The sequence below is a fragment of the Coenobita brevimanus genome, chromosome 13, assembly GCF_032717465.1.
Source record: "Coenobita brevimanus isolate Jiangsu-jjx chromosome 13, ASM3271746v2, whole genome shotgun sequence".
Taxonomy (NCBI): Eukaryota; Metazoa; Arthropoda; class Malacostraca; order Decapoda; family Coenobitidae; genus Coenobita; species Coenobita brevimanus.
The window spans coordinates 42,783,397-42,795,508 of NC_136966.1; the positions used below are offsets into that span (position 1 = coordinate 42,783,397).

General features: G+C 43.9%; 1 non-coding gene across 1 annotated transcript; it reads right to left on the bottom strand.

Moving 5' to 3' along the window:
- Positions 1 to 1,609: 1,609 nt before the first annotated feature.
- TRNAR-CCU (transfer RNA arginine (anticodon CCU)) lies at positions 1,610 to 1,682 on the bottom strand. The gene has a single exon. It is a non-coding gene; the product is annotated as a tRNA-Arg (tRNA).
- Between the last annotated feature and the right edge of the window lie 10,430 nt (positions 1,683 to 12,112).

Below are 12,112 nucleotides of genomic sequence, written 5' to 3' on the forward strand. Positions count from 1 at the left end.
AAATGACAGTTTATCATTGGAGATTTGCCTCCACATCTGCGATATAAGGGTTAAGCATACGGCCCTAACATTTGTTCTGCCTGAAAGAACAAGACATGGAAAGTTACCCTCCTCTGCTTCCTTCATTCAATATACAGTATTATATACTGTATATATATATATATATATATATATATATATATATATATATATGGGTTAGAGCGCTCCGCTCTGACCGAAGGGTCGGAGGATCGAATCCATCCAAGGGTCATTGGTAGACATCAGGAAGGGCATCCGGTCATAAAATGCTACACGCTCCAAACCAAAGTCCTCTACCCAGGGGCAACGCCTTAGCCCTTATCCAAAAAGGGGTACCTGGCGTAAAACTCTCTCTCTCTCTCTCTAGATAGGTAGATAATATATCATCATCATCATCACCAGCCGATGAGGTCCACTGCAGGACCGGCCTATCCCTATCTAAGCAGGGACGATACAGTCAATGTATCTCTACCCAGTAGCTTAGGCTGTCTGATAGAGACTGTATGTAGGGTGAGAAGTGCTTGTTACGACTGGGAAATGATAAGTTTATTTCTGAATCGTGGCGCAGGTCCCGAGTTTCATTTCTAGTTATCGAAGAGACTGTGGTACGAGAGATTGTACCCGGAGATTTAATAGTCAACTAGAGAACCGAACCCGGAATCTTTGAGTCCAGACCAGTTACGCTACCGATTGCACCACGATCACCATCCAGTACCATGCTCCTCTGCAGTTCGTTCACCAAAACTTGGCAGAAATATTCTTCCTCTTGCACCTTTTTTTCCGGTTCATCAGGGGCAAAATAAATCAATACTGCATCTGTGCATCCTTCCCATTACACTTCTTCGTGACTAGCACCATATTTTAGTGTACATTTCTTGTTATAGCTCAGTGGCAGAATAAGGCAACATTGCGACTCTATACCCTTTCCATAGCACTTCTTACTGCCTGTCATCACATTCTCGTATTATCTCTTGTTAGGCTACTTCTCAGTATTCCAGATGAAGAGATGGCAATTTTATGCCAAGTTAAAATGCGCAGATTACAGAACTTCATATCCACTTCGTGTGCTGGAGTTACCTACGTGCAACAGCATAGTCTACCTTACAGTTGCCAGCGTTAACACTTTGATGGCGTAGGGATTATGTGAGACGAGTGACGTCAGCTGGAATACAGTACAGTGCTCCTGCTTCTTACCCATAATGTTAATGGAGACAGAGTTTAGCCTTTTTTGTAGTGCTGACTCCATCAGTATGATGATGTCTTTTATGCTTTATTGTTGCTGCCGCCAGGTGGTTCAATTCAAGTTAGGAAAGATTTACGCCCTGGAGGGATACTACGTAACCTTCATTACACATTCATTATTATATGATCTTTCTTAACTTGAACCGATCATCTGGTGGGACCCTGTGTGAAATGCAAAATGCTTCGTCATAATGAAGGAGCTACTTCGTTGCCTAGCATTAAATGAAGTAGTTTATAATCTTGTCGATGAGGTGAATTCCTCTGAGCTGAATAACATCGTCTGACATTACGTGGAAGAAATGCAATGTTCATGATTTGCCTCCACGAAGTTAAAAGTCTGTGAGAATTGTACCCCCGGTGGGACTCGAACCCACAATCCCTGGCTTAGGAGGCCAATGCCTTATCCATTAGGCCACGGGGGCTGGTGGGAGAATCTGAGGGAGAGAAGAAGAAGAAGGAAGAGAAAGAAGTAGGAAGTGATGGAAAATGCGAGGAGGAAAGAAAGAATCGATGGATGGATTGATGGATGGATGGGTAGATGAAAAGAAGGAATGACGAGAGGAAGAGGAGGGAGGCTGGGAGGGGGAAAGAGAGAAAAAGGGGGAAGGAAAGGAAGGATGGGTGAAGGAAATGAAAGGATGAGTGGAAGAAAGGAAATATGAGATGAAGGAAGGATGGGCGGAAGAAGCAAAGGAAGGGCAGAAAGAAAGAAGAAATAAAGAAAGATTTGGTGGCAGGAATGAAGGAAGAGTGGGTGGAAGGAATGAAGGAAGGATGAATGAAAGGATGGTTGGGAGTGTTTTCTTTATATATATTGTACCCATTGCATCACACCGTCGGAAATGTGCAAGAAAGGACAATTGATTACAGGTGAATCGGACAGGAAAGTAAAGGATAAAGGGAAAGGATGACAAAAGACAAAATCACAATCAAAGCCATAAGCAAACCTTAATTACACGATTCACACAACGTTTAAAGCCATTCAAAGTAGCACACTGACTATGTGCTTCGGCAAACTATTCCACTGCCGCTCACTAATATTCTCATATCTCCTACTGAACTGGGTCGTCCAGCCACACTTCAGCGGAAAAGCCTGCCCATGTAATTTTCCTGCACCCTGCATGGGATGGCAATTTTGTTAACCGTTTCAAATAACAAGGGTGAGACACCTGCCCTTCGACGATCAACCCAGTCAGTCACACATGGGCAGACACACTTGTTGCAAGCCTTGTGCTTAACTCTGTGAGAATAGAAAGATGATAAGCTTCTGGAGAAACCCAAACAGAACAGTACTCCACCAATACAAGGACAAATGAGGGATGAATGGGAGGAGTCTTGTATGGATGGATGAATGGCTGTTTGGTTGAATGAATGAATGGAAGGATTGATGAATTACTGGATGGATGGATGGATGGAAGAACGGACGGAAGAAAAGACCAATAGATGAGTGGATGGATGGATGGACGGAAGGACAGATGAAGGGATAGATGGATGAAAGAAAACAGGAAAGACAGAAAGAAAGGGGGGAAGGAAGGGCTGAAGGAGGAAGGAAAAAGATGATAGAAAGAAAGGAAGGACGAAAGGAAGGAAGGAAGGGTGGGTGGATAGACGGATGGATGAATGAATGAACGAATGGAAGGAAAGATGGATGGATGGATGGAAGGAACGAAATGAAAAAAGACTGGTGGAACACAGTAAGGAAATGTTGGACAGAAGAATGAAAAGAGGAAGGAAAAAAGGAAGAACGGGAAGAAAACGGAAAGAAAGGAAAGGAGAAGCAGTGAGAAGAATGATTGAATGAATGAATGAAGTAAGAAAGGAAGAAAAGCCGTAAGGACAGGAGAATGAGAGGAAGGAATGATGTAGGCTAAGGGCAGAGAGAAGAGTGAGAAGTGAGAATGAAGAATGTGCTAGAAGCGGAAGAGAGGAGGGAAAAAAGAAATAGTGAATATAGGAAGAGGAGGGATAGAAAAGGAGTGAGAAGAGGAACGAGCGAATGTATATATGGGTAAAGGAAAGGTGTGGGGTGAGGGATGAATGGAAAGGAGAGAAGAGCTGAGACCATTAGGGAAGTCAACAGACACTTCTAAACTCATTTCCACCTCTCTCTCTCTCTCTCTCTCTCTCTCTGTCTCTCTGTCTCTGTCTGTCTGTCTGTCTGTCTGTCTCTCTCTCTCTCTCTCTCTCTCTCTCTCTCTCTCTCTCTCTCTCTCTGTCTCTCTCTGTCTCTCTCTGTCTCTGTCTCTGTGTGTGTGTGTGTCTCTCTCTCTCTCTCTCTCTCTCTCTCTCTCTCTCTCTCTCTCCAATGTAACCTTGGCCTTGACTTTTCTTCTTCCCTCCGTCTCTCCCTCCCACCCTCCCTCCCATCATCCCTCTCTCTTCCTCCCACCCTTACTCTCACCCTTTCTCCCTCCCTACCCCTAGCCCTTCTCCCTATCCCTTCTCCTCTCACATTCACGACTTCTTCCCTCCTACCTCTCTTTCTCCCTCCCATCTTCACTTCTCTCCTGCTCTGATGTTTCTTCATCCATGTACAAAAAATGTAAGAAGATTATGTAGAGAGAGAGAGAGAGAGAGAGAGAGAGAGAGAGAGAGAGAGGGAGAGGGAGAGAGAGAGAGAGAGAGAGAGAGAATAAACAAAGGAGTAGGAAAGGGGATGCAAGGAGAGAAGGGAAAGGCTTCATGAATATGGTAGTAGGAACGGGAAACATACGGTGTACAGTATGCCATACATTTCCCTTAAAGAGATACATATATAGGCTACACAGCAGAGAGCCAGATTCATTGTGCGTTCATTTCGAGATGCCTGGACACATTACGTTTAAAAGACTGGAGGTCACAGGCAAAAGGCCATATAGACAGAGGAAGACAGTTCCAGAGCTGACTTGTTGCATACATGAAGAACTGGGAGTATCGGTTAACCCTTGCATTAGAGAGGTGGAATGCGAAGATGTGAGAATTTCCTGCCAGAAGGGCGCTACGCGAAATGCAAGCAGACACTTCACAAGAACAGTGACCATTAAAGTAGAGACAGAAAAGAGATAAGGATGGAACAGTGAGGCGACGAGACAGGGGTTGAAGAGAATCAGTAAGAGGAGGAGAGCTAATGAGACGAAAAGCCTTTGGCTCCACCCTGTTGAGAAGAGCCGTATGTGAGCAGCTCCCCCACACATGAGAGTTGTACTCTACATAGGGGTTAAAAAAATTATATATATATATATATATATATATATATATATATATATATATATATATATATATATATATATATAGATAAATCAACAATTGTGCGCGAAATCGGCTTAGCATACCTGATCTCTTGGAGGCAGATTTTGCAAGAGAGGTAATATGACTTTTCCATGATAAATTCTGAAAGAATGAACCCTAAGTCTATTCATATATGATGCAGCAATGAGTTGAATATTATTAATAATTAGCGGATAAGCCTGTGGAAGATTTTGGCAGGTCGAAAGATGTTGAGACTGAATTTTTGATGCATTAAAAACAAGGTTACTCTTACCCCAGTCAGAGCTATGAGCCAGGTTGGGAATTAGGTGTACCATAGCCTCCTCCCGTGCATGTTCAAGTGACTGTTGGGATGGATGGTGCGAGAAACAGATAGAAAAGTGAAGGGTGGAATCACCAGCGTAAGACTGGATAGGGTTACATGTACAGCTTAGATAACTGAAGAATATAAAGAAGAGAGTTTATGACAGGACAGATCCCTAAGGAACACAATTACTGATAGCTCTAGGAGGACTATTGCCGTCCATAATAGCAGCTGTCGAACTACCAGAAAGGAAACTCGAGATGAAGGCAAAGATAGAAGGCAAGAAACCGTAAGAGGTCAGTTTTGAAATGAAAGGTTTGTGCCAGACTCGATCGAAAGCCATTGAGATAAGTGCAATGGCAAAGCTTTCACCGAGGTCCCGACAGGAGGATGGCCAGGAGTCCGAAAAGAAGGTGAAAAGAACTCTAGTGGAGCATCCGTGGCGGAACCAGTACTGGTAGTCGAGGAAAAGGTCATGATAGGAAAGGTGTGTGTGTGTGTGTGTGTGTGTGTGTGTGTGTGTGTGTAATTCACCGGGTCGGTCAGGATCACTTGATGGTCGTGATCGTCAGCTTTTTACCCTCCCGGAAGGGAGCTGAGAGCTCATATAGTCCGATCTAAGGGCAAGGCTGTGACATTCACACACGCACACACCCGTCCCCTTGCTCAAGGGGGACAGTAACCACCCACTTCGTCAGTGAAACTTTTCGCAACCTGAGCGAGGCGCGAACTCTCGTCCACCAGTTGGCAAGCGAGAGCGTTACCACTGCACCAGCGAGCGGTGTGTGTGTGTGTGTGTGTGTGTGTGTGTGTGTGTGTGTGTGTGTGTGTGTGTGTGTGTGTGTGTGTGTGTGTGTGTGTGTGTGTGTGTGTGTGTGTGTGTGTGTGTGTGTGTGTGTGTGTGTGTGTGTGTGTGTGTGTGTGTGTGTGTGTGTGTGTGTGTGTGTGTGTGTGTGTGTGTGTGTGTGTGTGTGTGTGTGTGTGTGTGTGTGTGTGTGTGTGTGTGTGTGTGTGTGTGTGTGTGTGTGTGTGTGTGTGTGTGTGTGTGTGTGTGTGTGTGTGTGTGTGTGTGTGTGTGTGTGTGTGTGTGTGTGTGTGTGTGTGTGTGTGTGTGTGTGTGTGTGTGTGTGTGTGTGTGTGTGTGTGTGTGTGTGTGTGTGTGTGTGTGTGTGTGTGTGTGTGTGTGTGTGTGTGTGTGTGTGTGTGTGTGTGTGTGTGTGTGTGTGTGTGTGTGTGTGTGTGTGTGTGTGTGTGTGTGTGTGTGTGTGTGTGTGTGTGTGTGTGTGTGTGTGTGTGTGTGTGTGTGTGTGTGTGTGTGTGTGTGTGTGTGTGTGTGTGTGTGTGTGTGTGTGTGTGTGTGTGTGTGTGTGTGTGTGTGTGTGTGTGTGTGTGTGTGTGTGTGTGTGTGTGTGTGTGTGTGTGTGTGTGTGTGTGTGTGTGTGTGTGTGTGTGTGTGTGTGTGTGTGTGTGTGTGTGTGTGTGTGTGTGTGTGTGTGTGTGTGTGTGTGTGTGTGTGTGTGTGTTTGTGTGTGTGTGTGTGTGTGTGTGTGTGTGTGTGTGTGTGTGTGTGTGTGTGTGTGTGTGTGTGTGTGTGTGTGTGTGTGTGTGTGTGTGTGTGTGTGTGTGTGTGTGTGTGTGTTTTCTTTTTTAAGAGGATACTATAATATAGATAAATGGATAGATGGATAGATAGATTGATAGCTAGATAGATAGATAGATAGATAGATTTGAAGTATATAAGAGTAAGGAAGAGGAAGACAGGATAGAAAGAGAGAAGGGTCTCGAAGGGAAAGAGAACTGAAATAGAAAAGAGAGGAAATGGATAGCAAGGAGAAAGAGAAATTGAATAAAAGAGGAGAAAGGATGAGGGAATTGAGCAAATAAAAGGAAAAAGAGGAATGGCGAGAAGGAGCGTGAAAGAGGTGAAGGAGGAAGGAAGAGGAGCAGGGGGAAGTATAGGAGAGAGAGGAAGGATAGGTGGAGGAGCAGCAAGGATGAGGTGGAGGGAGAGAGGAAGAGAAGTAAAAATAAAACAGGAATTTTTTACAGAGGAAGAGGAGAAAGAAAGAGTGGTATGAGAAGAACGAGGAACTATATGGAGATAGAGGAAAGAGAGAGAGGAGGAGAAGCAGCAAGGAGAGGGGAATGGAAAGATGAAGAGTACGGGAAAAATAAGAAAATTAATGTGGATGGGATGATGAATATGAAGAGGAGATTAAACGAGGAAAATGAGGAAGAGGAAGAGAAGGTGAGAGGAAGAAGAGAAGAAAGGATTAGGAGTACGGAAAGATCAAGCCTGAGGAGAGAGGAAAGAAGATGAGAAGGAAGAATGGAAAGGATGGGAGAGGAGAGGAGAGGGAACCAGGAAGAAGAGAAGGAAAGGGGAGTAAAGGGAGGAGTGAGGAGAGAGAGAAAGAGGTGAATGAGAAAGTAAGATAACAGGAGGTAGGAGGAAAGAGAGCGAAATAACGAAGTAATGGGGAAGAAGTGGGGTGTGTTAGAATGATAATTAAAAGTGACGTATTGAGGTTGGCTAAGGAGATTGTGTAACACCTCTGTCTTCGCCACGGGTCTGCCATTAGTGCACTCCTTACGTATCATGACTTTCTTTTATTTGTTTTTCTGACACCAGGCTCTTTTATTCAGCTTTGGGAAAAATTTTTACACTTGAGGGATCAGGGTAACCTTCCTTAACCTTTCCGTGTAAGAGGCTTTTCCTAAATTTATAATATTGTGTGAAGATAACAGAGATCAGGTGATAAAAAGTAACAGGTTTCAGGGGGTTAACTCTTTCATGGTCACACCTCCTCTTGTATTATATCTTAACCAAAGCCAGACGATTTTATAACGCCAGGCACTGACACTCCGTCCCAAACGAGTCATGGGAACCTGAGAGAGGTGACAGTCAGCGTTAACCGTCTCAAGGTAATGTCAGATACAGCATCATATACCTTGGTACACAGGACGATTTTATTCATGGGACAGTGAGTGGCAAGATCCTGAGAGTGTTAAATCCATCAGTTCATTGACGAAGCTTAACATTCGTTCTTCTAAAATTGATACTTCTAGACGATTTTGTTGCAACTTGGCGATGATATGTATCGGTGAATCGCTTCATGAAAGCTCTGTCTAATCCTCCAGTGATAAAAGTCACTTCCAAACTAAATAAATTTGTCTGGCGTAGCAGGGATTTTATAAGCAATGTCAGTCGACTGAAGTTGTGACGTTCTGTACTACCACAACAAACATTTTCATTTTATTCAAAACTCCAGTGGTTGGTTATCGTTTTCTTTAGGTCCTCCAGTACAAGATAATATACTTTAAGCTGAATAAAATCGTCTGGTGATGGCCTGAAGATAATAAATGACATTATTGGATTCAGTCAGATAAATCCTGCAGTCGGAACACCTGTTTCATTTTCATTTGTGCTGCCTCCAGACGATAATTTTGCTCAGTTTAGGAAGGATCTCTAGAATTGGTGAAATCAGAAGTAACATCCATTAATCCCTTCAGGCCAAGCACGTCCTTTCCAATTTGATCTAGTTAAAGTCAGACTATTTTATTCATATGAAATGGCCCCCCCTCGGTGTGATGAGGTTAATGGGGTCTGTATCTAACCTATTCAGTTTGAACCGTCTCTCTAAGGTCGTAAAGAACTGACTGGAGTTAGAAAGAATACATAAAAAAAAGGAGTGGCCCTACTGGAGGGGTTAACGTCTCCACTACGAAGGATTAAGGCGTACTGAAGGGGTTTACTGCCTTGTTCATTCTTGAGTTTAATAAAATCGTCTGATGAATGAGAATGAAACAAAGCATCGTGCTGAAAGGGTTAGTGTTCTCGTTATAAGCCAGGCCTATTAAACATTGCACAATTGCGTCATTGTAGTATCGCCACACAATAGTATATGCAAAAAAAATGGTCATTACTGAGGAGGGATAGTCTTGTATAGAGATCCTGTTGACGAGGCCACCACTTCCCCCAGGATGTCGAGTCAGGTAAATGATAGATTAACAGACAGATAAGTAGGTACGGTACCTGTGTATAATTACAGTAGGTAGATATTTAGACAGACAGAATGAGTGAATGGCATCCATATTTTTCATTATATATCATTCTCTCGTCCTATTCTTTGCCTCCCTGCTTCCTAACTACCTTCCTACCTACTTACCTACATACATACATGCATATATAATTACATACATATGGTGTACTGCACATAAATACATGTATAAGCACACACATACCAATCAAACTCTCAACATACTTACCTACTTACATATGCACATACATAATATTTACATAAATACATACTATATTCGCGGCGCACTACTCCGAGGTTGTTATTATCAAACCCTGGCAACCTACCATTCAAAAATGCATCTGATTTCGTGTATGTGAGACGCATGCGATTCGTGTATAATATGTTCGTGTATAATAATATTCGTGTATAATATATTCGTGCATAATAATATGATTCGTGTATAATACGATACGAAATCGGACGCACTTTTGAATGGTAGGTTGCCAGGATTCGATAATGACAACCTCAGAGTCGTGCGATGCGACTATAGTCAGTCTGTCCATGTAGACTACATAAAAGCATGGATACATACATGGAGCCCGGACATTTTCACCCCCGGACATTCCCATTCCCCCCCCGGACACATTCTCCTCTGGCTTATCCTGCCCTACATCCCCGACTTAACCCCCCTTGATTTTTTGCCCTGGGCAAGTTGCCCCTTTACATGTTTGCACCTGCTCCTTCCACGTCTGGTGTGATAATGCATACTTCGAAACATAATTTTTCAAGTGAAAAATACCTACAATATCACATCATTATCATTATACAGCTTTTTTTAAAAATAAAGAACAATTAATATAACCATACTCTCATTCTGTTCGTATATAAAAAAAATGTCGTGATAGGGAAGAAGATATGCGATTTAGTAGTACATTTAGATCGAATTCAGTTGCGTACAGCATTCGCTGTTTGTGTCAGGTCTTCTGACATTTCCATCTCTGGAAAAGCCGCTCCTAAAGTTGTGCGGTAGCCCGTCTGACACTTTATTTGGGGGGTTGACTATGTTCCTCCTGAAACAGGGCAAGGGACACTAAAGACTTGTCTTTCCTTAATGTATCATTAAGTATCTACTTTAATGGAGGTTTGTGGCCAACCAGATAAACGAACACGTAATTCCAGGTCTCATAACTTATCTGAGAGATATCCTTCTTGAGAAACATCGTGTACACTCCAAGTTTCTGGACAAACAGAGGGGAATAGCATCGGTGGATACACATTAGGTGTTGTGATGGTGATCTCAGACTCACGTAAACGTGCAGTTGGACTACAGATTAAGGTTACTTTTTTCTTGCAGTGGATGCAAAATCTTCCGTTTTCTTCCCTGTCACAATATCTTTGTATTTACATACAGTGTGAAATTAGTATAGTGATATCAGCTTATACCTGTTTAAAAGGAGATAAATAATGGGAATAGTGTAGTATTACTAGCATGTTTTTCCAGTACGTCTGGAGATGAGTGTTATCATACCAATCGAAGAGAGAAATGTGGAATATGTAAAGAGGAGACGGGGAATGTCCAGGGGAATAAACCGTGGGGGAGGGGGAAATATGTTCGGGGGAAATATATTCGGGGGAAATATATCCGATGTGGGGGGAGTAAGACAAAAGGGAAAAACGTCCGATGTGGGGGGAATAAGGCAAAGGGGAAAATGTCCGAGGAGAGGGGAATGCCCTACATTACACATACATACAGGACTGACTTGTCAGCCTGTCAGCGTACCTGCCTGATTTACATACCTGTTCAATACCCACGCATCTGCCAACTTTTTAACAACTCTACCTACCTACCTACAAACATGCATATCTACTCACCTACTTTCTTATAGGATATTTTACAGATCAATGGCCTATCTGCCTGCAAGCCTCCCTGCCTACCTGCCTGCCTTACCACCAGCCAGCCAATCAGTCAGCCAACTAATTAACTAACCATCTGTCTAACTACATATCACCTAACCAACCAGCTAACTAACAAATAAATTAACAGAATACTGTAACTAACTGTATATTATCATCTCTCCTACTTTTTGCCTGCTTGGTCGGCAGGCAGTTACATATTACACACACACACACACACACACACACACACACACACACACACACACACACACACACACACACACACACACACACACACACACACACACACACACACACACACACACACACACACACACACACACACACACACACACACACACACACACACACACACACACACACACACACACACACACACACACACACACACACACACACACACACACACACACACACACACACACACACACACACACACACACACACACACACACACAAACACACACACACGCACGCACGCACGCACCCGCGCGCGCGAGAATATATAAGGCCCGTAAAGAGAGCGTCACTACAATAGAAACTAGCCTGATATTACCTCGTGTGTGGCACGCACGAGTCAGTCGTAGATGTACCAGTAAGAATTAGAAATTAATAAATGATGCACCTTTAACATTGATAACACTGACTTAGCCGTCCCTACAACATACAAGGAAGCACCTGATGGATTGGAAAAAGAGAGTTATATATGGACCACCCTGTGTATATGGAGGGAGTGAGAGGGAGAGAGAGAGAGAGAGAGAGAGAGAGAGAGAGAGAGAGAGAGGTGAGGAGGAAGTGAAAGACTAGAGGAGTATATACCGTTCATGTAATACTCTTAATGTAATCTCTCTCTCTCTCTCTCTCTCTCTCTCTCTCTCTCTCTCTCTCTCTCTCTCTCTCTCTCTCACTCTCTCTCTCTCTCCCTCCCATGTTCTGTTTTGCTCCTACATTCCTCCCACTCTCGTCCCTCTTCCTATCTCAATCTCTCTCCCCCACCCTCTCCCACCTCTCCTCCCCTCGCCTCTCCCCTCCCTCCCAATTTCCCCCTCTCCTCCCCTCGCCTCTCCCCTCCCTCCCAATTTCCCCCTCTCCCTCCCCCTGTCCCTCTAGACTTACCTGCGTAGAAGTATTGATTTTCGGTGAGAGAGGGGGAGGGGAGAGAGAGCGTGAGGGGGGAGAGGAAGAGAGAAAAGAGAGAGAGGGGAGGGGACAGGCCGGTGAGGAGAGGGAAGGAGGAAGTAAGGGGGGAAAGGAAGTAAGGGGGAGGGAGTATAAACAAAGCCAGCTGAGAGAGAGAGAGAGAGAGAGAGAGAGAGAGAGAGAGAGAGAGAGGAGGAGGAGAATGTTCATTTAAAGAGCCAGG